Source organism: Ursus americanus, chromosome 19, assembly GCF_024610735.1.
Source record: "Ursus americanus isolate L20-20 chromosome 19, mUrsAme1.1.p, whole genome shotgun sequence".
In the NCBI taxonomy this organism is placed as follows: Eukaryota; Metazoa; Chordata; class Mammalia; order Carnivora; family Ursidae; genus Ursus; species Ursus americanus.
In genome coordinates this window covers 12,419,040-12,446,417 of record NC_142145.1, presented here as the reverse complement: position 1 = coordinate 12,446,417, position 27,378 = coordinate 12,419,040, and the positions used below count along the sequence as shown (strand labels likewise).

Genomic DNA, 27,378 nt, shown 5'->3' with positions numbered 1-27,378 from the left:
CAAGAGGAGCAAACTCTGAGTGCTGAGTACTCTGTGTGTCTGTGTGTTGCAGGCGCAGCTGTGGCTCCCAGAGTGGAATTTCAGCCACCCTGAAGACAAGGTAAAAATGCAAACTCTAAATCATCGTACCTTCTTTGACATGATTTTTGTAACTGGTGATGACTTGTCTCGGAAAGTATAGGAGAAAAATATTTCATTGTAGTTAAAGGAAAAGGGAGGGGAGAAGCGCCGTGGTATGGGAGACGGTGGTAGGGAGGCACGAATATAAAACCAGGCAGTGTGGTTCTCTTCTCCCCTATTCACACGCACTGAGGGAGCTTTTTGATGTCATGGTTTCCGGTACTGACAAGAGCCATTCCTGCCATCAATCTTTATTCCCAGGTCAAGGTGAGGACTTTCATGATGCCTGAACTGAGGCTAGGTGAGAAAGTTGCTAGTAAATGGCTACAACACTGAAGAGGAAACTGTGCTACGTGGTACCAAATTTAGATTCTCTTTTTCTAGATTGTGTCTCTATCTGGTAAATTAGAGGGAGAGATGCCGACCGTGAGTCAGGAAAACCAGGTGTTCATTGTGAATTGGATGTTTTCTAGCTGTGCAGACTTGAGTAGGTCATGTAACCCTTACTAGGCTCACTTCAGTTTGCACATTTGTAGAATTAATTTTGGGACCTGATACTTTCCTCCTCCAATCTATGACTCTTCTTTGAGTTCAATCCATAATCCCTAGAAGGGGGAAGGAAGATACTAGTATTGAATAATGTTCCTATTTAGAGGCTTTATATGTATTATCACATTTCACATTCACAACGACCTTGTCAGGTGACTCCTATCTTATAATAGGAGATTTATTTTTTAGATGGGTTCGGGGAAGTCAAGTAAGTTACTCACATGTGTAGCAGAAAGCAAAGTTCATGTTAGAACTCAAACGGGTCCGATTTAAAGGCTCTCTGTTACCAAGACCCATGCTTGGCCATTTCAACTAATTGTCCCTTCAACAGAATAATCCTATTTTTCAGATTTTTTGAATCCAGTTAGAATTAACTGATACAGCCAGAGGATGCTTTTTGATTGTAGGGTGGCTGTGTGGGTCACCAGGAAGTAGACTCCCCAAACAGTTGAGTGAGGGGGAAAAAACAAACAAACAAACAAAAAAACAACAGGTCAGCGTCTCACAAACTCTGGGGAACAGATCTTGGTATCTCAGTTTGTGCATCTATTGCTATTTTCTTGTGAACTTGAACCCCATCTGACTCTCATTTTTCTCCCTTCCCCCACCCCATTTCCAGAATATACGGGAATATACTGGTGGCTTGGAGGATTTTACTTCCATGTTGATGGGAAGAGAGCGGTAGCTTTTAAGCGAGTGGTAACATTTCCAGTCCCTATGAAGTGTCCGCTCTCTAACCAGCCACATTATTCAAACTTGATCTTGTCTGAGTAGGAACTCTTAAGGCTGTTTTATTGGAACCACACCCCTGGGCTGGGAAAGTTGCTTCTGGGCCTCTGGATTTTGGCAAGACATTGTATAAGTTAAATACTTCAGAAAAAAATGATGACTTTTCTATTTGTATTCTCACTCAAACTCAGCAACAACACAAGATCCCTGCTGAGCAAGGAGCCCAGCCTGGGGCTCAATCCCAGGACCCTGAGATCGTGACCTGAGCTGAAGGCAACTGAGCCATCCAGGTGCCCCTATAAGCCTTATGGTTAAATGCTTTTCCGTATTAGTAATTTCTAAAGAAACAACGTAATGTATTCCTTCATTTATCTAAGGAGGTCTATACCTTTTTAGATGTGACTTTCCCACTGTTATCTATGGTGGGCTACTAAGACCAAACTTAATTGCCCAGAATTCTTATTTATTACAAAATGTAGCAAACACATTTTTCCCTGATGCCAACTATACTAAAATTAATATGTCTGTATGAATGCGTGCCCTGGACCGTCTTGTGGAGGAGACAGGACAAGCTCTGCCCAGGGCATGGACTGTGCCTTTGTCCCTCACACCCATGAGGTGATTGTGACATGTTGTGGTGCCTGCTCTCCGAGCGTGATCTCATTGTCAGACAACAACAGTCAGTGAGAGGCAAAAATTTCAATATGTCCAAATGGTGAAACAAGTGGTCTTTGATTCCATTTTTTTCTGAAATCTCATGTCCTAAGGCAAACATAAGATGCTCTTGTCTAAACTCAGCTATACTTCAGTGGGTGATACCAAGGTCCCTGTTTTCAAGTATTTTCTAACTTCATCCTAGTGTGAACAAGAAACAGGGGTCCATTCACACATTCAAGCAATTCTCTCAGAAATCACTGTGTCCAGTCAAGTCCACATGGCAAGTGGGATGTTTGCAGAAGTTCTTCCTGGGGAGTTGAAGTAAAACATTGTTTCTATAAGTAAGGTAGAAGCCTTTCCTTCCTTCCTTTATTTAATTTATTCTAGCACTGTTTGTGTTTTCAGAACTGTAGGGAAATAAAAAAGACATAATACATATTGAGATAGATATTGCTATGTAGAGAACATATAATGTATTTCATATATGCATTTATTTCATATAGAAGGGTTTAGGATTCTAATTTTCTGATGTTAATTTGTGACATGTTGTCCAGAATACACTTTACATAGTTTATGATTAAAAACAACACTGAAAAAATTTTGATCTCAGTAATAAAAAAAGAATTGATATCTTGGAACTCAAGCTATCTGACACTAATTACTGAGGACACTAATTCTCCTGTCAGATTATCCTAATTATGCAGTGCACCCTCAGAGGCTGAGAGGAAAGAGAAATGTCTTTGTCATTGAAGTAACATCCTATAGTAATTTGTAATTTTACTTCACTATATGCCTCAAACACGACAAATGTATATATTTTTACTAGCTGGGCCTGGTCCTGCATACTTGTATTTTACCTATTTCTGCCTTTATTTACATATGATTTTTACCATGTACGGCCTAAATGTATGAAAATTGTAATGTATTTGCTACATCTCTTCTTTTTCTATGCTCACTTTACAGGAATATTTAGAGTGTATTGAAAAATTATATAAACTGAAACCTGAAAATTTGGATTTCAAAAATAATTTAGAAGCAGCCAGGATGCAGATTACCTCATGGATTGAAAATAAGACAAAAGGTAAGAGATCTAAGACTTCTTTTCCTCAATCTTCTCCTTCTTCTTCTTTTAGGAATAATTTACCTTCAGTGAAATGCTCTGATTTTAAAAAGTATACTTGGACAGTTTTGGCCAATGCATATCAAGACGCAGAACATGTCCATCATCCTGAAAAGTTCCTTCATGCAACCGCTGATTTGGTTCTATCATCAGAGGTTAGTTTTGTCTATTCTAAATTTCTAAATAAATGCAATACAGTATACACTTTTTTGTGTACTGCTTTTTTTTCATTTAGCATATTATTTTTGAGATCCATTCAGGTTTTTGGATGTATATATGGTTTATGCCTCTTTATTGCTGAGTAGAATTGCATGTATGAATACACCACAGTTTGTCCATTCTCGTGTTGATAGACGTTTGAGTTGTTTTCAGTTTGGGCTTATGATGGATAATGTTGCTGTGAACGTTTTTGTAAAAGGCATTTTGTGTACATATCTTTAAATTTCTCTTGTGTACTTAGTAGTAGAATTGCTAGGTCCTAGTCTAGAGACATGTGTAACTTTTTAACAACTGGCAAATAGTTTCCCAAAGTGGTTGGACCATTTTACATTCTCACCAGCACTGTATGAAAGTCCCAGTTGCTCCAAATCCTCTCCAGTTTTTAGTGTTGTAAATATGTTTCATTTCACCATCTCAGTAGGTTTGTAGGAGTATCTCATTATGGCCTTAATTCACATTTCTCTGATAATTAATGACATTGACTCATTTTTCATATGTCTCTTGGCCCTTAATATGTCTTTCTTTATAAAGATTTTTCAGTTGGGCTGTTTTCTTTTGATTGTCGAGTTGTGGGAACTCTTTACATATTCTGGAGACAAATAATTTTGTCAGATGCATATATTGCTAATATTTTCTCCCAGTCTGTGTCTTGTGTATTTATTTTCTAAAATATGTTTTTGATGAGCAGAAGTTTTTAATTTTAATGAAGTCCAGTTCATCAGTATTTTTCTTTTATGGTTTGTGCTTTCTGTATACTCTCTAAGAAAGTTTTACTTATCCCAAGGTCACAAAGATATTCTCTTTTGTTTTCTTTTCCATTTATTGTTTTAGTGTTTACATGCAGGTTTATGATCCACCTCAAATTGACTTTTATATAGGAGGTGAAATAAAGATAAAGGCTCTTTGTTTTTTCCATGCAAATAACTGGTCGTTTCAAAATCATTTATTGACAATCTAAAGACAATTTTCATTTCGTAAAGTGAAAAACCATGACAGTTTCTTATCAATTTTACTACTGAGGAGCGAGGAGGCATAAAAAGCATACAATCTTTCTTCTGCCATTTTCCCAGTGATCTCTTTTGCTTGATTTGAGCTGAGGGTCATTGTCAGGTGACAGTGGTGGTCTGCAAAACCACCTGCTCCCACGTTCATGTTTTCTGCACATGGTGATAGGAGGAGAAATGTCACAGGAAAGCCAGAGCTGAATGGTTAATGTGTTAGGATCTCTAAACCGCCTCTTAAGTGGGTAACTTAATTGTCATGTACATTAATTCGGTTTTTTAACTTCAACAGGATTCCTAACTTTTAAAACCCCCTTTCCTATCTGCTAAATATTGGTGGTGGTGAATCCTCGTATGACACTTCATCTACATCACAGACTGCTCTGAGTTTTGCGCATTTATGACATCTAACTGTTTCATCTAATGCCAGTTTGAATAATTCCTATCCCATGGCTGATCAGGTGTGTTTCTCTTCCCAAAGGTGAAATCCAGACCCTCTTGTCACCCAACAGCCTCACGGGGCCCCATCATCGGGTGCTGGTTAACACCATCACTGTGCCTTTCAGAAAGACCACACCGAAGCAGTGGCTTTCAGGTTGGATGAGGTAGTCTCGTGTCCTAATTTATTTTTTGTCTTCAAGGTAATCCTCAACAATTTTGCCCCTAAAATATGTTACATCGTTTCTGGCCTTAGGCGGGTAATGCATTTCCAAGCGACTGTCCTAACTGCGTGTTCAACCAAGTGCAGGGTTGGATTTACGAAATGTTGGTTTTGCTATTAAACCTTTCTTCTAAATTCCCCATAGTATTTTTACCCTTTCTGAAAAGAGAGACACTAGTTTTGGCATCCCAGTTGTAAAATGAAGAAGTGGTATAAAATATAGACCTTGGAAGGGTTTAAAGTGGGTTTGGGCTTTGGGCTAAGCTTAAATCATTACTAAAGAATTCACTAACTGCAAACTGGAAGTGAGGCAGGTGATGGAGAACAAGGAATCAACACTTTGAGAACTAATGGGCAGGTCATTTGTAAAATGGGTGTGATCTTAAGCAAAGCCAAAGTGGTGAACAAGAGTCAAATCACAGTAGAAGTTTCCAGGCGTGCTGTTTTGCTCCTAACTCCAGTCTTCTTTTCTTAGTGCTCCGAACATGTCCAAGATATCAGGCTGTAACCAAAATAAGACACGTCATTTGATAAGAAAGAATGGATTTGTATTTGATAACTCAGTCTGTAAACCATCAAATGTGTTTATTCTCTCAAATGTACTAGCAACAAATGCTTGAATTGTTGGTCAACTTAAAGTTTGTTACAGTTAACTATAAAAATAAAGAGGGTTTATAATTCTGAATAAAACGTTTTGAGGCACAAGGAATAGTGAATGACTTTAAGGAAAAAAATAATGCACCAGCCCAACACATTAGTCACATCTGGAAGTATCCAGTATTCTCTTTCTAAAGAATATTGCCATCACATATTGGGGTCATAACACATTTGGTGAAATTATGTTCTTTTTTATTGCTGATGTTTTCTAAAATGCAGATTCCAGGGCCACCTTCCTGAAGATTTACAAGAAGTGCTTGAGTATTTGCATTTTTAAATAGCCCTGTAGGTCCTTCCGAGGATCCCCAGTTGGGGAACCCCAGTATAAGGAAAATGCAGTGGTGATTTTAGCAGGATTCATAAAGAGATACTTGAGGGGTAAGCATACCCAAAAAGGAGCACATCTGCTAGAGGAAATAGTTAATCAGTTGGAATCTTTCACTTCTCAGTAAATTCTGGTCCATTTCGTTTACATACACAATGCAGGTATCTTTATGTTATTTTAACTAGCATGTCATACAGAAAAACATAAAATACGGTTGGGGTCACAACTACATTTCCTTAAAGTGGCCTCATTATGTGGAACTCAGTACTTTGTTACATTCTTAGCTATTTTGTGACTACTTGGTACCACGCACCTCAATGCTGCAGATTAGTCCAGATGAGTCACATTTTACTTGATCTGGAAAGATTCCTAAATTATGTTCCTGAAAGGACCTATTTGACTTTTAGAAGTTTTCCTGATAAGATCTTTTGGTGCGTATTTCCCAGCTCTTCGGAGTGAATTCACCGCTTCCGGGCATCAGACACACCCAGTTGAGTGAAAAGAACAGATGGAGAGACAAGTGCTTTGTACTTCAGTGGCTGCTTCCTTGAGATGACTCCTCCTTTCAAATCATCACGATAGTCATCAGTCAGGTATTTCTGTGGAAAGATGCATAGATTTCGTTTTGGTCACTCAGTGTAGGCAATGTTGGAGGATGAATATAAACATGAATTTCCCATGCTGTAAATGGAACAATAAGAAGAAATTGGCTTTGTTGTTTCCCTGGCTTTACTTTTACAGTAAGGCCAGCGGATAAGGCAGCCACAAGGGCTCCATATGGGAGCCTCGGGCACAGGGCCTCAAGGTGCCCGCCGCTGAGGGCCACTGAGCGTGGTCGTCCTGCTGCCTGGCGGGGATGGCATCCTGGGACAGGGAAACCGCTGGCCACTGCAGCCAGAGCCACAAAAAAGGGCTCTGTCTGAGGATTCCATGGGGAAGGTTTGGGATGTAGAATAAGCACTGACACGACTGCTTAATGCAGTGCTACGTCCGCTGAAAAAGTAAGCAGAAGCCCCAAATGGAGGACATGCCCTCGCGCTAGGATGTGTTGCTTCTCCTTGTGTAAGTTCTAGGCTTTCAAAGCAGTCGCACACGTTTCCTCCTTCGGTCCTCACAGCTGGTTGTTGGTTTACATGTATATTTAAAAAAAATATATCACACATTGATATCTCTTTTAGGACCTGCTGCCAACCAACTAAATTGATTTCCACCAACACCCAAGGTCCAAACACACCAACTCAATGCTCAGGCTTTTCCCCGTGCTTCCTTCTCTGGTACATTTCCCCTGAACCCCATGTGGATGTTTTGCTTCCAGCATCGAAAGGATCTAGTCCCGGCAGCTTTCTTTAAATTCCTCTCTTTCCTCCTTCGCTTCTGAATTTTAAGCATCTCTCAAGTTCATGTCTCTCCCACTTATTTCACTCTGGCTGCAGACTTCTCATCCTCCCCTTCACCCTTTCTTCATCCCTGACGGTAAGGATCCTCACTGGCCCTGTGAAGTGACCAGGCAGGCACTGGCAACCCATCAGGGGGAGGAAACCTGGGGACCGAGCCATGATTTGCTCAGTTTTTCATAGCCACTCATGTCTGTGATGCTGTGAGAGCCCTGGCTTCTCAGCCTGCTCTGGCTTAGTGTTTAAGTTATTCAGACGCGCTGTGAACATGGCTGAAAATCAAAATCTCGGTTCTTATATGTAAATATATTTCCACATAAGCCAATATAGAAATACGATTGCTATAGGCTGTGAAGAAAAATAAGACAGACATGGAAAAGGCGGGGTTGGTGAGCATCTATTTTACGTTGGACAAGGCAAAACCTTTCTGATAAGTGAGGTTTGAGTCATTACAAATTAAACATTGTTAATGCTAGATAGTATTATTATTATAGACTTCCTTTCCCATGGTTAAATGCTGAATTTGTAGGTGGCAACATTGATATCCGACCATGGTTTTTGCCACAAACTCACTACAGGGCGGTGGGACAGTCAATCTCTCCAGACCTCACTTTATTCACACCATGAAGATGTTACAGTAAATGATTCCTATGGTTCGTTTTAGCTCTTAAATTTGATAATCTCATGGAAGTTCAGTGAGTTGGCATCCATCTAAGACAATCTACATGATTACTGTCGGTACTTTGTGGTGTACTTTGATATCCTTCACATGAGTCATAAAATTGGAACCTTTTAGAATAATGTTAAGATCTCTGAGAAGTAAGCAGACTCTGAAGTAAATCACAGTTGGATAAAATGATCTTAAAGAGGGAATGGGGTGCAATTAGGAGGTCTTTATAGTCGACCAGTTTTCTCCTGTTATGATACCTCACATTAATTCATCTCTGTGCATGAGGACAGTCATCCCCGGTTTCGTAAACGAGTATGAGTTAGAGGCAGTATATGGCGGATGTCAATTCCACGCAAACAAAATTTTTTTTTCTGCTTGAGATTGCATTGGTTGGTGTCTGGTCTGCCTACCTCGTGATAGGTTCCATCCCCAACGCAGTCTAAATGAGCCATGGGACACTTAAACCTCCTCCCAGGAAGGCCAGCCGAAATGAGGAGAAGCCAGAGAAGGTGAGCTACCAAGAGGGAATGAGGAAAGGGGCTCAGTGTTAGGGAGCATGTTGGTTGTCTTACAATATTTTGTGGCCCTGGGGATGAAGGAACGAGTAATGTGTGGCTCCCTGAGTGAGAAAACTAATAGGTGGGAATTATGGAGAAGGAGGTTTATGGCCAAAACGGGAAGGGCCTTTCTTGCAAGCTGAGCTTGTTGACTATGGAGCCCACCTGTTTTTATAAAGAGCTGAACCATCGATACAAGGGCTTCTCAGGTGGGTGCTGGTTGGTAGCGCCAATGCTGTGAGAGACGCTTCTTCAAGGTCTCTTTCAAATTTAAGATTATTTCATTCTAATCATTTACAAGTATTGCTTTGATATAAATTCAGTCTCTGCGGATGCCTAATGAGAAGGTTGGTTTGAGTTGAGTAATGAATCATGGAACTTTACATCAAAAACTAGGGATGTATTGTATGGTGACTAACATAATATAATAAAAAATTATTATTAAAAAAAAGAAATTGGTCAGTCTAGAATTATAATTTATGTCATCAAAATCACAGAATCTCAGTTTCCCAAGGTGTCTTTTTTTTTTTTTTTTTAAGATTTCATTTACTTATTTGTCAGAGAGAGAGAGAGTGACAGAGAGACAGAGCACAAGCGGGGGGGGGGGGGCATGCTGAGCAGGGAGCCTAATGTGGGGCTCGATCCCAGGATCCTGGGATCATGACCTGAGCCGAAGGCAGACGCTTAACCGACTGAGCCACCCAGGTGTCCCTCAAAGGTGTCTTTTAAATGATCCAGAGAAAGGTGTAGGCATATACGTAAAGTGTGCAATTATAATACGTGTTGTGCTACTTATAGAGGATCATAAAAGGAAGAAAGTGGCAATTCCTGGTGATGATTATTTTTTCCCACGTGACTCTGGGATGGCGCATCAAGGCATGGATTCTAAGGCTCACGTACTTCAGTTGCAGTTCCTGCACATGACTGCCTTTTCCCCACTTATTCTTATAGAATCTGCTTTCCCAAGTGACAAGGGAAAGTAGCCTGACCTATTCAGAACCTCACATCTAGCCTTTAGAATGCTTCACACTTACGTATAATTTTTTTCTAAATAAAAATTTTCACATTTTGCTTCCTGCTTTCTTTCCCATAGGTTAGCAAGGAAATCACTTAGGAGAAACTGAAGAACTGGATAGGTTTGGCCGACACGAATGACACAGCTGTGGCTCTGCACCTGCCCCAGCTCCGACTTGACGGGTGTCATGAAGATGTAACTGTCAGACTGGCAGCTTTGGGAATGACAGATGTCTTTGACCCCTCAAGGGCTAAGTTTTCTGGCTTACATAACTGCAGGAGGAGGCTTTGTGGTCTCCAGGATAATCCGTAAGGCCAAGCTAGAAGTTTCTGAAGGTGGTTTAGAGTTAACAACCAACCAAAGGAGCAAAGTGGAAAATCCTGACATCTTCAAGGTGGGTGGTCCTTTCCTCTTCTTTATCTTACACAAAGAAACTAAGACGGTTCTCTTCTGTGGCAGAATCTCCACTCCTTAAGGAAGGGAATGAATTTATACTCAAACCACGCTGACTCTTCAACTTAGCTGTATTTTATGAGCTTGAAGAAAACTTTCCATAGAGTTGCAAATGAAAGAGATAAACCATGCTTCCTAGCAATGTTTTTCTTTCAACTATCTCACGTAGAATATCCAATTCATTCTTCCTTGGGTTGGTTTACATTGGTTAAAGAAGTTATAGTGTGCCATTAATTGTACTTATTAAAAATTAGGATCAATATTGCTTCTTTCTTTGGTAGCCTTCAACTTACTCAGAAACCTCATTCATTGGTTGCTCAAACTCAGAATGCCTTTTTCTAAAAAAACAGTGTTATTTAGTGTGATTAGGTCACCAAGTGAGTTCTTCAAAACTTGTTTACCTCACCTGCAGCTGACGTATGGTATCAGTGAAAGGAGCTGACCTTTGCTGGGCATGAGGCATGTGCCTGGCACTCACATGCATGACTTCCTGTAATTCTCAGCAAAACCCTCGGTGGCAGGAATTAGTTTCCTCCATTTTAAAGATGGGAACCCGAGGCTTAGGCTTAGTCATTCAACACACAAATGAAAAGTGACAGACTGGATTCTGAAATGCAGAAAGTCTGATACTAGACCCCAGACCTTGACCATGATTGGCCCTGCCCTATTTACTGGTTTGTGTTGTGAGACTCAGAGCCAGGGCCTCGATGATAGAAAATGAAGCAGACAGGAACAGAAGGGAGTCATTTCCCTCCTTTCTCTCATGTGGGAATGGGCACAGTTTAGAATAAAAATTTATAGAAGATTTTTCAAGTTGACAAAGAAGTTTCATCCTTGAAATCATTTCATAGGCAAGTGTACTTGATTTCATGCTCATTCTCTTTTCTGTGTTTATCTCCACTTCTTAGCTCCCACTTCCTCCTCATCACGCTCTTTGTTCTTCTGGCCCTTAGATGCTCACAGTCTCAAGTCCCTCTCCAGGGAACCCTAAGAATGGAATGGAAAGAGCCCTGGATTTGGTGTCAGGCTATCTCAGTTGGGCACCGAGAAGCTGACAGGCTTGGGGAGGCATCCCCCTGTCAGAGCTCAGTCTCCTTTCTGTGCAGATGGACTTTCTGAGTCAGCCTCCTTCACTAGGCTGCAGGCAGATTCAAAATTCATACACAAGGAAGGGCTTGCTAAGTTGTTAACTTTAAAATTACAGAAGCACGTGGGTGGCTCAACCGATTAAGTGTTTGACTCTTGATTTCAGCTCAGATCATCATCTCAGGGTCCTGGGATTGAGCCCTGCCTGGGGCTCTGTGCTGAGCAAGGAATCTGCTTGAGGATTCTCTCTCTCTCTGCCCCTCCCTACACATGTGCGCGCGTGCTCTCTCTCTCTCTCTCAAATAAATAAATAAATAAATAAATCTTAAAAAAAAAAATAAAATTACATGCTGCCAAAATGCACTGCCGTCTGGAGCTCTGCACAAGGGACTCTGAGCCATCCCTTCCTTTGATGTGTCTCTCCCTCTCTGCTTTTCCCTCTTATGGGAGAATTTTGCTCCTTCTTCATGTCTACAAGCTTGATTATCTAATGCCAATTCCTTACTTCCCTGGTGCTGTTATTTTGCAGTCATTCTGCATTTCTAGTTTTATCTGGTGGGAATGATGGAGAAAAATGAAGTTTTGATCATTTTTCTCAGATTTGTAGAATTTGAATTGTATCTCTAAGTGAGTTGTGTTCTAACTCATAACTAGTTCAATCCCTTCGCTCATGTCAGAGCATTGCTTTTTAGTTTTACCATTTAAATTTAAATTTATTGATATAATAAATCTAATATTAACGACTTCCCTTAACTCATTTGATTGGTAACTTGTATCAGGTGAGTCATTCCAGTGATGTTGTTGCATTGTAACGAGATTGTTTCTCAATCTCTGCTACCTCATAATTTAGATTTTAATTGCTTTAAGTTGGATATGGCAATTATATTTTGACGGGACTGAATAAAAATTCTGTAATGCATAACCACTGAGGAAATATTGGTGATGTTGTACTATTAAAAATTTACTAGTTGGTTAGAGTGTTTTTCATCGAGTCACTTTGCACACCCTATGTAGGTTGGTACACCCTAATTACACATTCCCAGAATTTATTGTAAATACCTTCCATTGTCTAAGCTGACGTTTGAGTCATCATAGTTTCCACATGAAGTACTGTCAGAAGCAGCCAAAGAGGTATGAGAAGACAATTAATGCTGGACAAATCAAGGAAGGAAAAAATTAAAGGTGAGAACAAGGACAAAGTATACGGTAACATATAGAAACATTTTAACTATGGGGGTTCATTGTAATGCTGGGGATTTTTCTTCTTTCTTAAAGTTGTGTGTCTATGCCCCTAATCAGTTATACAGGAAAACAAGAAAAAAGAAAAAAAAAAAAGAAAAGGAAAGGAAAGGAAAGGAAAAAAAAAAAGGTGTAGTTGGGGAAAGTGGGACTCACACAGTTTTGTGAACTATTTTCTACAGAAACAACAGTTGACATCCCAAGAGTCTAATCATTAGTTCAAACAGAATGTATAATGGCTGAGTACTAAACCACTGCATCTCTAATGTAAACAAAACAAGTCCCCTCCCCATGGCCTTTTCTCGCCAGGGACATGCTTCTGGAGGGTGTGTGGCAGCCAGGTCTGCCTAAGGGAGCCCTTTGGTCATGGGAATGCCAACCCTTGCTCTCCCAACAAGAAGAATGCTTTTTTTTTTTTTTTTAATATGGTGACTTTGGTTCCACTCATCCAAAAAAAAAAAAAAGTGTTATTGGTAAAAAGAAGAAATATTAAAATAATTTTAGTATTTTTTTTCATAAATGAATTTGTTAAATGCATGGATTTGTCCACCAACTATTCCATCGATTGTACTTTCTGAGTTCTACACTGGCTTCTATCATCACTTCCTCGAGCAGGTGCCCAGCTGCATTAGTTTTGTTTTGTTTTTCTTTTCTTCAAAAATTCAAACCATTTTGACTTTTTTTCCTAGACTTGGATTTCAGTATTGGTTGGATAGTGTGGGGCTGTGGCTGTGTCATTACTGTCCATTCATTATTTTATTCCTCAAAATCCTCTGCCTTCTCCCTCCAAACTGCATCACTTCACCCCTCTCACACACACATTTCTATACTCTTTGTCTCAAGAGCTTCTGCCATTTTGTGCTCTTCCATTTTTATTCTGCTAGCCGTGTTTCTTTCTGCTTTTCCCTTGGGGATGTAAATTTCGCTGGGTCCACTAGAATATTACTAATTCCCTTATAGACTTAACTTCCTCCCCAAAATGATATGAAATGATGCCAAAGACATGAGAATAAGACATTTTTCTTTTTTTTTTTAAGCTTTTTATTTTTATTTTTTTTTTAAGATTTTATTTATTCATTCGACAGAGACAGAGACAGCCAGCGAGAGAGGGAACACAAGCAGGGGGAGTGGGAGAGGAAGAAGCAGGCCCACAGCGGAGGAGCCTGATGTGGGGCTCGATCCCAGAACGCTGGGATCACGCCCTGAGCCGAAGGCAGACGCTCAACCGCTGTGCCACCCAGGCACCCCGAGAATAAGACATTTTTCTTTTCACTATAATGTGTGAGAGCTTAATATTAATCATAAAATCATTACTGAACATGTAAGTAGTTTGACACCTTTGATTAATATATTTTGTTTTAAACAGCATACAATCCATTTGGTAGAAGGAAACACAATGCGATGAAAATTACATCACAATTTCTATTTCCTGAAAACAGGTATAGATAGATAAACATGTTGCATACAAGACACACCAAAAGTCACATAAATTAATTACCACCCATGAATACACTAAATTTCTTAACATCCAAAGACAGAAATTGTAAATAGAATTACGTGAATTCCACCTACCTAATGAGGACAAGTCAAAATAAAACAGAAAAATATCTACCCATTGAGAGAGAAAGAAGATACCTGTGTAAAATAAAAAAGAATACATCCAAAAATTCATAACTAAAAATTTTTTTAAAATTAGAAATCTAAGGGACACGTGGGTGGCTCAGTCAGTTAAGCATCCAACTCTTGATTTCGGCTCAGGTCATGATCTCAGGGTTATGAGATCGAGCCCCGCATCAGGGTCCATGCTCAGGAGGGAGTCTGCTTGAGAATCTTTCTCCCTCTCCTTCAGCCCCTTCCCCCACTCATGCACACATGCACGCATGTGTTCTCTGTAAGATAAATGAATAAGTCTTTTAAAAAATTAGAAATCTAATTGTTATTTAGTACTACTCTTAACATTTATTTTTGAAAATAAAATGTTAAAAAAAGCTAACAGTGGTTTCTAGTAGATAAGATGTATTAAAGAAAAATGCCTTTACTTCAAATAAAGAAGATATGTTTTAAAAGAGTCTGGGGGGCGCCTGGGTGGCACAGCAGTTAAGCGTCTGCCTTCGGCTCAGGGCGTGATCCCGGTGTTCTGGGATCGAGCCCCACATCAGGCTCTTCCGCTATGAGCCTGCTTCTTCCTCTCCCACTCCCCCTGCTTGTGTTCCCTCTCTCGCTGGCTGTCTCTATCTCTGTCAAATAAATAAATAAAATCTTAAAAAAAAAAAAGAGTCTGGAATGTGTGTGGAATATACACAGGCAAAAGTGACCATGGAGTTGCATAATAGCACAAACCATAGGTTCAAAGAAATTCCTTACTTCATACTTGATGCAAATATTTCATTTTTATTCATCGAAATTTACATCTTTATATGCCTCACCTTGTATATAGCTTACTCCCTCAATGTACAGCTATACTTGGATGTATACATGAATTGAAAGTATTAATGAAGTTAGTCAATAAGCCAGCCACCACCCATTGCTTGAACATCCATGCAGAACACGGCGCCACCCAACGATTTCTCTCTCCTCCTTCAACATAGCAACAAGGAGACTCCATCGCACAAGAAAAACCTCAGCTCCCTCGCACAGCTGTCCTTTCAGGGCGGAATGCCTGAGGGCTGTTCTCTGTGCAACTCTGTTCTAGCAGATATGTGCTGCTGTTTCAAAAAAAGTTTGGCATAGGATTAAAGATAAAATTTGAAATGAAGTATCTTATGAATTAATCTCTTTGATCTTGACATTCAGAAATTGAGAACAAGGAATGAAGGGAGTAAATCTGTCAAAATAATGAATAAATCATTAAGTTGAACACTTAAAATAGCTTCACCTGACTCTATCTTAGACCAAGACAGCTAGGCCAAAGGATCAGGAATAAACACTGGTAAATAATTTTATGGGAGTAATTAAAATTTCAGAACAGAAAACCGTATATTTCCATATGGAGAATAATATTGTTTGACAAATAAAGTTTAGATGTTTTTCTAAATTGCTGTTTGGAAGCAAGTATTCTATTTAGGAATTGTTTCTAAACCAGAAAACCATAAAAGCTATGGACTATAACTTATACAATATCTATTTTTCCCTATTGAAACAGATCATTTTCTAGAAAAGAGCCCTCCCTCTACCCCTGTGGCTATTCTACAAAATTTTAACAGCCTATGCCACATACTCTACCGTAATACTGATGAGCAATTTTATTTTTTAAAAATTTTAAAAAAGACTTTTATCAATATTTTGACAGAGAGAGAGAGAGCATGACCAGGGAGGAAGGAGAGAGGGAGAGGGAGAGGGAGAAGCAGACTCTCCTGGCTGAGCAGGGAGCCCCATACGGGGCTCGATCTGAGGACCCTGGGATCATGACCTGAGCCGAAGGCAGACACGTAACCCACTGAGCCACCAAGGCACCCCCCAAGCAATTTTAGAATAAGCAACAAAACTGTAAGAGTAAGTAATAATGATGGTGATGATGATGAAGATGATTTAAACAAAAATGAGAAGAGAAACATTTATTTGCTTCCAGTTTTAATTAATAATTCTATCTGGGTTATGATTTGCTTAGGTCCGAGGCTGGCAGTAGTATTTCTAAACTTGGGTGGGGCTTTTGACCTATGAAGACACAAAGAAGACAAAAAATAAGGTTGACATGAGACAAATGCCTTGAATTTAATAAAGTGGAGTTAATAAAGTGAGGAAAGATGTTTGAAACTACTGTGTAGTAATACCTTCCTTAGCACACAGATTTTAAAGATAACTCAGAATTCATTTTGTGTATAGCTCTTTTTTGCAAGAGACTCTAGTAGAATCTGTAGATAAGTATCCATATACTTAGTCTTGTTATATTATTATATATTGTTATAATATATTACAAACTTATTTAACACATATGTGTATTACATTATGTTTTTATTGTCAACTATTTTGCCAAGCTAGTTAGGGAATTGGGTGGGACTCCTTAGGTGTATAAACAAGAAGAAGCAGTGGGGGAAACTCAGTAAAAAATGTTTTTCTCAAAGCATTTTTTATCCAGACTATAGTAAGGCTGTTTATATCCTTGCAATACTGATGAGCACCTTTCACTTGAGCTGAGGCCATGTTCTTTTGCAGGTTAAAAATTCATTTCCATTACAATTATATGCTATTTTTAGAAAATACGGGGCTTGGTATGAGAAAGAGAATTTAAATTAAAAAAAAAGAATTTTCACATATATAATTTATTCAGACCCTAAATGTCCTGTTTTAATCATGTCTATCACGTAATAATCAAATATCTATCATCCAGTAGTATGAAGTCGGTACAGCCATCCATCAGCACAATCTGGAATCAGACAAGATTTGGGAGGATTAGGAAAAATGAGAACACTGAATAAAGACTGGCTTTCACTTTACCCACGTATCATCGTAACCTCCAGGTAAATATAAGAGAAAACTGCTTCTGTGTAAAGTATCTTGTCAGGAACCTACTCGCCTCCTCCCACTGTTGCCCCCACCCCCTCATGCAGGAAGGAAAGGGTAGAGAAAAGAATCTTGTTGATTTAAATCAGAACGTACACATACTTTCATGTGTAGAAACAAAAAAATTTTTTCATACTGTAGAATTACTTTCCTTCTGTTTATCACAGTAATTCTGTTGAATAAAAACTTTGAGTTTTCCGTTTCATAGCTGGAAAAGTCTAGATTGAGACATGTAGTTGTTATCGTTGTTGTTTTTGATGGTCTTAGGCTCTAAGAATTACCTGGCAGAGCTCTTGAACTCCAAAACTGCCCCCTGAGGGAAGTCTTCAGTGAACTTTAACCTGAGGAGTCTTCAAAATGACCAAATCATTAGAAAACTCCCATCTGTAAGGTGATGGATGGAAATATGAATACAGAATAAAATTCAAAATTTTTCTTTTCTAGTGGTGGCAACAGACACAATGATTTAATTTTAATGGAAAGCAAGATGTTTTCTTTTACGAGTTTCCATGACTTAAATATTGCATGCCACGCATTCAGGAAGCAAAGTGCTTTAACTGGCAAACACACACATAGCATAGAAACGTGATAAATACATGTAGCTCTACCTGAGTGGGATGCCCTCTGTTTTACTGGACTTTTTAAAGTCACGGACTCCTGGGGTGTCTGGGTGGTGCAGTCGTTAAGCGTCTGTCTTCGGCTCAGGGCGTGATCCCAGCGTTCTGGGATCGAGTCCCACATCAGGCTCCTCTGCTGGGAGCCTGCTTCTTCCTCTCCCACTCCCCCTGCTTGTGTTCCCTCTCTCTCTGGCTGTCTGCTTCTTCCTCTCCCACTCCCCCTGCTTGTGTTCCCTCTCTGTCTGGCTGTCTGCTTCTTCCTCTCCCACTCCCCCTGCTTGTGTTCCCTCTCTCTCTGGCTGTTTCTCTCTGTCAAATAAATAAATAAAATCTTAAAAAAAAAATAAAGTCACGGACTCCTTTTAGAATTTGATAAAAGCTATTGATCTTTCCTCATAAAATGACATGGGCACATTCACAGAAGACACTTCACACAATTTCCCAGACCTCTTTAAGTTGTGCATGGATCCCAGGCTAGGAAGTGCTGGTGTACGTAGCTCTATCTTTGTATCAGTGCTTCTTGAACCCATCCAGGTGGCAAGGCAACTGAACATTATGATCATCTTTGTGAAACATCACCTGTTTTTAATCCACCATACAATCTAGAAAAAATTACATATGTGTATGGGGTTATCCTGTGATCTTTGAGATAGTGAATATCTCTTATCCACAATGTTTCATGACATCTCATGGTTTCAATGTACCTTTATGATTCTCACTGGAATTTAGCTAGCTTACTTCCATAAATAATATCGTCTCTCTCATTAATTTGTACGTTGTTTAAATTAGCTTAAGATATTATATCCATTAGCTTGTTGTTTATCGTGCACAAATTGCCGTAAATCTGGCCTTTGGAAGCCCCCTCAAGGCAGACACCAGGTTATTTTGACATGTCCTCATCCTGCTTTGAGCACTTCTTACTGTTCGGTCCAACAAGATATCCCAGGATTATCCTGTATTTTCCCTGTCCCATTCCTGAAATCAGCCAGCTCTTTGAGAAGCTGTAATTCCTTTTAGCAAAGAATGGCATTTAGAAAACTAGATTTGGGTGCTGGGGTACTCCTTGCTTTATGGGTAGCTCCATTTCTAAGCCATTTCAGTAGGCAGAGATAGAAAATTAACATGATATATGATATGCCAAGATATATGCTATAATATATGATATAATATAATATAATATAATATAATATAATATAATATAATATAATATATGTTCATGTGTTTATGCTGGTAGCCATGCGTCAAATCCAGCCCTGCAGGATTTCTCTTCACCTTACTCCATTTCCTATTTGTGAATCATTCTCCCACAGTGAAAGTCCTGCTTCTCAGAAACATCAATATATTTACTTCCTATAATACATGCAAAAATTGTTTCAGAAACAATTTGGAACTCTTTTTAACAGGGCGAAGCTTACCTAGGAAGTGACATTTCATGAGTTCTTACTGACCCCTAGTGTTTTCTCTGCTGCTTCTGTAGTTTTTCAAATGGTTCTCCATGGAGGGGGTCACCTGCTCTGCCTCAGGTTTTCTCACCCTCAATGTTAATGGCATTTTCTGCCAGATTTCTGTGGTCGATTGTCCTGCACATTGAGAGATATATAGATTTAGTACCATCCATTGTCTCTAACAATTCGATAGTAACAGCACCACTTCCTCCCAAGTTGTGACAGTCACTTATGTCACAAATGTCTCCAGACATTGCTAACACTCCCTACTGTTCCTAAATTTCTAGTGAACCACAATACCATCTTTGCCTCAGAGAAGGAATGGAAGTACTGCCAAATTTGAGGATTTTTTTTAAAGGAATAAAGAGATTAAGATCATTCATGGCAAAGCCCTCAACTCAGGAATCGGGGTTTTAGAAGCTTGGCTGACCCAAGAAGGGGCCCTTCTTGACTAGAACATACACCTGCAGATTGACCTGGGAAGAATTAGACAATATGACCAGATTCCCTCAGCATTATGATCCTAAGCTATATGGAATACATGTGTCATTTTCACATTCCTGTGGCCTAGCAGATTTCTGAAATGAACTAGCAATTTAGCATCATCTTGGCTCCATGAAGAGCTAAGAAATGAGCATTCCAAGGTCCTGGGATGTTCTGCTTTCCTCTTTTCTTTTTTCTTTCTTTCTTTCTTTCTTTCTTTCTTTCTTTCTTTCTTTCTTTCTTTCTTCTTTTTTTAAAGATTTATTTATTTGAAAGAAAGAGATCAAGTGGGGGGGGAGTGGGGGGAGGGAAAGAGAAACTTAAGCAGACCCTGTGCTGAGAGCAGAACCCGATGCAGGACTTGATCTTACGACTCTGAGATCAGACCTGAACCGAAAACCAAAAGTTGGGCGCTTTAACCGTCTGAAGCCCTGGGATGTCATTCTTGATAGACAGACCCTCTGTGTTGATATGGATCTCAACTGGTTGATTAGGGTCTCAGTTGGTTCCAAATTCCCTCACCTGTCCTGGGTGTTCTAATCTCTATAGGATGGGAATCAGAGAATTTTTGCTTTGAATTATCCCTTTTCCTGATGCTTTCAAATAGCCAGATTGGGAGTCATGAGTAACTCCCTTTCTAGTCTGGGCCATCAATCTCCTATAGGATGTGGGAATCATGGACCCATACCCTCAAAAATTTTGCCCCATTTTCAAATGCTTACATCCTCCCTCTATATTACTCTTGCAAATCTCTGCAAGGTTTTAAAAAAGCTATGCCTATTAAATTTTATATTTGTGGATTTTATATATATTGAATGTATTTTCCAAACTTTTCCTCTTAGATTCTTATCATCTACAAATTCAAACAACTTGTCATCGCTGCCTTTGATAAAGTCATTCAATAACATATCCAGTGACCTTGTTTGCCCTTTAGTGGGATATGCCGAAACATCAGCCATGGCCTGAAATTGCTTATGTTAATGAACTATACCTTTGGGTTAAGGCCTGAGAAGACTAGTTAAAATAAACCTAATATCTTGCAGTGGTAATCAATTAAGTTTTGAAGGTAGCAAGATTGGGGATTGAAGCCAGGCTCCATTGCATGGGAATTTGGAGACTGACTTTGTCTTCTCTGGCCCTCTGCTTCCTCACTGAAAATAGGAAGACCAGAGCCACCTTTGGAGTGTTGTTGTAAGGGTTAATATGGTGGCATGTATAAATATACCTACCATGGTCCCAGGTACACAGTGGACCCTTAAGGAATGCTTGTTCCAGCATCCCTTCTGACAGAAAATAACCTGAATAGCTAGGTGTGCCTGTTTTCTCCCAAGTACTTCTGGCTTAACATTTGCATGGATCCAGGAGTTCTTAATTTAAGATCGCTCTTAGGCTTCTCTAAAGAGTTCTCCTATCATTGAATGTTAACTGTCACCATACTCAACTCTAGGGAAATGTTTTGGTTTGTTTGTTTGTTTGTTTGTTTGTTTGTTTGTTTGTTTTGGAGAGTGGTAGGGCAGGAGGTTGTCATACTAAAACACACCAGTTTGTTATTTGATCCAAAATTAAGCACACACACACACACACACACACACACACACACACACACACACACTTGCTTCAATACATCTTAAGGCAGTTTTCCACAGTCAAGGTGAGCTGGTGTATTTACTAGTTTGAGTTATTTTTCTGGAACAAGACTGACCTCTAGAGGACAGGTGATGAACTTAAACCAACCAGAGCCCATGTCAGCAAATTACGGGGGTTAAGGTTGTTTAAAGGAGTCAGACAGATGCTGGAATTGGCATGGGGTGAGTGAAAGATCTTAATTCTGCATTAACTAATGAAAAAAATTTTGTATCTCCTTGATCTCAAGTATGTATTGTTTACAACTTTATTGACATGTTATGTATAATAAGCAGCATTTTAACAAAATTCTTCTTCCAATCCATGAGCATGGGAAGTCTTTCCATTTCTTTGTGTCATTAATTTCTTTCATCAGTGTTTTATAGTTTTCAAAGTACAGGTCTTTCACTTCTTCAGTTAGGTTTATTTCTAGGTATCTTACAAAATTTGGTGTAATTGTAAATGGGATTGATTCCTTAATTTCTCTTTCTGCTGCTTCATTATGGTGTATAGAAATGCAACAGATTTCTGTATGCTGATTTTGTATCCTGCAAATTTACTGAATTTGTGTATCAGTTCTAGAAATTTTTTGGTAGAGTCTTTTGGGTTTTCTGACATGACAGTATCATGTCATCTGCAAATAGTGAACGTTGGACTTCTTCCTTGCTAATTTGGATGCCTTTTATTTCTTTTTGTTATCTGATTGCTGTGACTAGGACTTCCAATATTATGTTGAGTAACAGTGGTGAGAGAAGGCTCTCTGTCTTGTTCCTGACTGTGGGGGGAAAGCTCTCAGTTTTTCCTCATTGAGGATGATATTAGCTGTGGGTTTTTCATATATGGCCTTTATTATGTGGAGGTATGTTCCCTCAAACCTATTTTGTTGAGGGTTTTTGTCATGGATGGCTGTTGTACTTTGTCAAATGCTTTTTCTGTGTCTATTGAAATGATCATATGGTTCTTACCCTCTCTTTTATTAATGTGGTGTATCATGTTGCTGATTTATAAATATTGAACCACACCTGCAACCCAGGAAGAAATCCCACTTGATTAGTGGTGATGATTTTTTTAAATGTATTCTTGGACTCCGTTCGCTAGTATGTTACTGAGAATTTTTGCTTCCATGGTCATCAGGGACTTTGGCCTGTAGTTTTTTTTTGTTTGTTGTTGTTGTTTTTTTTTTTTTTAGTGGAGTCTTTATCTGGTTTTGATATCAGGATAATGCTGGCCTCATAGAATGAGTTTGGAAGTTTCCTTCCTTTTCTATTTTTTGGAATGGTTTGAGAAGAATTAGGTGTTAACTTTTCTTTATATGTTTGGTAGAATTTGCCCACAAAGCCAGCTGGCCCTGGACTTTTGTTTGTTCAGAGTGTTTTGGTTACTGATTCACTGTCGTTGGTGGTTATTGGTATGTTCAAGTTTTCTATTTCTTCTTGTCTCAGTTTCAGTAGTTTATATATTTCTAGGAATTTATTCATTTCTTCCCAGTTGTCTAATTTGTTGGCATATAGTTTTTCATAATGTTCTCATAATTTTTTGTATTTCTGTGGTGTTGGTTGTTGTTTCTCCTCTTTCGCTTGTGATTGTATTTTTTTAGGTCCTTTCTCTTTTCTTTTTAATAAGTCTGGCTAGAGGTTTATCAATTTTATGATTTTTTTCAAAGAACCAGCTTCTGGTTTCATTGATCTGTTCTATTGCTTTTTTTAAGATTCCATATCATTTATTTCTGCTCTGATCTTTATTATTTCTTCCCTTCTGCTGGTTTTAGGCTTCATTAGTTGTTTCTCTTCTAGCTCCTTCAGATACTTTATTTGAGATTTTTCTTGCTTCTTAAGGTAGGCCTGCATTGCCACATACTTCCCTCTTAGGACTGTTTTTGCTGCATCCCAAAGGTTTTGGACTGTTGTGTTTTCATTTTCATTTGTTTCCATGTATTTTTTTAAATTTCTTCTTTGATTTCCTGGTTGACCCATTCATTGTTTAGTAGCATGTTGTTTGACCTCCATGTATTTGTGCTTTTTCCCAAATTTTGTCTTGACTTTAAGTTTTATAACGTTGTGGTCAGAAAATGTTCATGGTATGATTTCAATCTTTTTGTATTTGTTGAGGCCTGATTTGTGACCTAATATGTGATCTCTTCTGGAGAATATCCAATGTGCACTTGAAAAGAATGTGTATTCTGCCATTTTAGGATAGAATGTTCTGAATATATCCATTCAGTCTGTCTGTTCCAGTGTGTCATTCAAAGCCACTGTTTCTTTGTTTATTTTCTGTTTAGATGATCTGTCCATTGCTGTGAGTGGGGTGTTAAAGTTCTCTACTACTATTGTATTATTATCACTTAGTTCCTTAATGTTTGTTATTAATTGTTTTATATATTTGGATGCTCCCTTGTTGGGTGCATAGATATTTACAGTTGTTAGATTTTCTTGTTGGATTGTCCTCTTTATATGATACAGTGCCCTTCTTTATCTCGTTACAGTCTTTGTTTTCAAAGTCTAGTTTTTCTTTTTTTTTTTTAAAGATTTTATTTATTTATGTGACAGAGAGACAGCCAGCGAGAGAGGGAACACAGCAGGCGAGTGAGAGAGGAAGAAGCAGGCTCCCAGTGGAGGAGCCCGATGTGGGACTCGATCCCGGAACACTGGGATCACGCCCTGAGCCGAAGGCAGACGCTTTAACGACTGCGCTACCCAGGCGCCCCAAAGTCTAGTTTTTCTGATGTAAGTATCACTACCCTGGCTTTCTTTTGACATCCATTTGCATGGTAAATGTTTCTCCATCCCCTCACTTTCAATCTGCAGGTGTCTTTGTTCTAAAAGGAGTCTCTTGTGGGCAGAGTATAGATGGGTCTTGTTTTTTTATCCATTCTGACATCCTATGTCTTTTGATTGGAGCATTTGGTCCATTTACATTCAGAGTAATTATTGACAGATATGTATTTATTGTCATTTTATTTCTTGTTTTGTCATTGTTTATGGGTATTTTCTCTGATCCTTTCTTGTCTTTGTCACTTTTCATCTTTCCTTTCCACTCAAAGTGTCCCCTTTAATATTTCTTACAGGGCTGGTTTGGTGGTCACGAACTCCTTTAGATGTTCCATACTCATGGATTGGAAGAACAAATGTTCTTAAAATGTCTATACTACCCAAAGCAATCTACACATTTAATGCAATCCCTATCAAAATACCAACAGCATTTTTCACAAAGCTAGAACAAACAATCCTAAAATTTGTATGGAACCACAAAAGACACTAAATAGCCAAAGCAACCTTGAAAAAGAAAAGCAAAGCTGGAGGCATCACAATTCTGGACTTCTAGTTATGTTACAAAGCTGTAGTGATCAAAATAGTATGGTACTGGCATAAAAACAAACATATAGATCAGTGGAACAGAATGGAAAACCCAGAAATGAACCCACAACTATATGGTCAATTAATCTTCAACAAAGACAGAACAACTATCCAATGGGAAAAAGACAGTTTCTTCAACAAATGGTGTTGGGGAAAACTGGGCAGCAACATTGAAAAGAATGAAACTAGACACTTTCTTGCACTATACACAAAAGTAAATTCAAAATGGATTACAGATCTAAATGGGAGACATGAAACCATAAAAATCCTAGAGGAGAACACAGGCAGTGACTTCTTTGATTGGTCATAGAAACTTTCTAGGTATGTCTCCTGAAGCAAGGGAAAATAAAATATTGTGATGTCATCAAGATAAAAGCTTCTGCACAGTGAAGGAAACGACCAACAAAACTAAAAGTCAGCCTACGGAATGGGAGAAGGTATTTGCAAATGACATACCTGATAAAGGGTTAGTATCCAAAATCTATAAAGAACTTATAAAACTCAACATCCCTAAAATAATCCAGTTAAGAAACACTTGTTATGATAAATATCAGGTGTTGAATGGAAGTGTTGAATCACTATATTGTATACCTGAAACTAATATTACACTGTATGTTAGCTAACTGGAATTTAATTAAAAACTTTAAAAAAAGGAAAAATAAATAAATTACTTTAAGTCCACCTTCAAAAAAAATAAGCTGCACATATTTCAAAGGAACCATTTGGTTAGTTTATGTAGTGCATACACACCAGCATAATCAAGATACCAAACATTTCCATCAGCCCCTAATATTTCCTCATGTCTTTTTGCAATCCACCCTGTCTCCATCCCCATTCTTAGACAACCACTAATCTGCTTTCTATTATTCTAGATGAGTCTGCATTCTCTAGAATTCTTTATAAATGGAATGATACAGCATCCAGTCTTTTTGTCTGGCTTCTTTTACTCAACCTACTGATTTCCACATTCATCTAAAGTTGCGTGGGTCAGTCATTCGTTCCATTCTATTGCTGAATAACGTTCCATTGCATGCAGAGGATACATTTTGTTGAACTTGAGGTGGATCCTAGTCCTTAACATGAATATTAAAACTTCTAGAGGAAAAGATGAGAGAGGAATGTTGTGACCTTAGGGTAGACCACATTTTCTTGGAATACCAAGTGAACAGATAATAAATAAAGATAACTGGACTTTATCATAGTTAAAAACATTTGCTCTTTGAAAGAAGCCGTTAAGAAAACAAAAAAGGCAAGTCACAGATGGTGAGAAAATATTTGTACGCATGTATCAGATAACTAATACGACAATAAAATAATAAATTAATATCAAAGTAATAATGAACTCAAAGACAAACACTCAATTTTTTAAAATAGCAGATATATCACAAAAGAAAAGAAATGATAAATGTGTGTTTTAATGCCTCTGAAATTGGGTTACAATTAACGAGCTTGCAATTGGTATATTTCTTTTTATGTAGAATTAATATTTTTATTTTTAGATACTGTATCTGTTGAGTACTGAAGTTTGGTAATAGTCTAAGCACTTTGCACGCATTGTTTCATTTAATCTTCACAAAACCCTATGAGGAGACGCTGTGATTAAAGTAATCTTCACGGGTGAGTAGATTGAAGCTCAGCGAGTTTACGTAACTTGCCCCAAGTCACACAGCTAGTCAGTGGCAAAACCAGTCTCGGAATCCACTATCTGCCTCTGTAGCCCACAGGTTAAAATATTATGCTGTTCTTTCATTACTACATTGGTGGTGGATTTTCAATGGAGGACATAGAAGAAAATAGGATCTTCAGTAAGTCCTGGTATTAACTTATCCCATTATACTTTGTGGAACATTAAATGAGTCACTGTGAGTTAAGTGCCTAATATTCGGTAGGTATACTACATAAATGCGAGTTCCCTTTCTTTCATCTATTTTGAGACCTTTTTTTTTAAACTGTCAAAATAGGGAGAGTGAGGTCCTCGAGGCTCTAAATAGCCATGAGAAATAAATTGCCAAAATATATATTGGAAAATTACATGATTCCACTAATTTGAGCCAGATTTTATTTATCACTCTTTTCTTTCAACTTTTTACAGCAGTCGTTTATGTGAAAACGCTTGAATGCTGTGATCTTCTTTATCAGTGGATGTCAGCCAGGAGCGGTTTTGTCTCTCAGGTAATATCTGGTGACATCTGGAGAGATTTTTGTCTATTTAGGGGCTTGGGGGAAGGTTTCTAGTGCGTGGAAGCCAGAAATGCTACTAAACATCCTACAGTTTAGGACAGCCCCCCACAACAAAGAATTATGCAGCCCCAAATGTCAGTAGGGCCAAGTTTGGGAGATCCCGCCTTATCCAAACATTGTTTTACTGACATCAGTGGAGAATTGTGAGTGACTGCAGGAAATTAAAGAGGAGGAAGACACGGTCCCTGTTAGCACATCGAGTAATCCAGTAAGGGGGAAAAACCCAAGTCTAATGCTAAGAACAATATAATGAATGTCATAAGAGAAAATAATAGAATATTTTAAGGCTTTAAGAGAGGGAATATAACCAGATAATCCAGTCGAGAAAACCGAGAAGAGTTCTGAGAGGATTAAGTATGGAAATAACCTTCTTTCTTAATAAAAACAAAAGTGGGCTTCCCCATGTGTGGTGATATGAGATAATTTCTGGTAGGCAAACATCATCTACCTTTTAATACGCTGAAACGCAGCTAGGACACAGCTGAAACTGTAATGAGACTTCACTAAAGGCGGTGGAGTCAAGGGCGTAGAGCCGCGGGAAACCAGATGGGGGTCCCTCAGTGTGCTTGCCCTCTTGGGCTTCGAGGTGCGTGGCCGGCTGATGTCGGGCTTTCCCCTCCAGCGGGGGTGTCTCCCAACCTCTCCCTTCCCAAAGCCTTAATGG

At 38.8% G+C, this 27,378-nt stretch overlaps 1 pseudogene; it reads left to right on the top strand.

Annotated features, from left to right (window-relative positions):
• The first annotated feature begins 537 nt into the window (after positions 1-537).
• Positions 538-10,149, top strand: LOC148108455 (serpin B7-like; annotated as a pseudogene).
• The last annotated feature ends 17,229 nt before the right edge of the window (positions 10,150-27,378 follow it).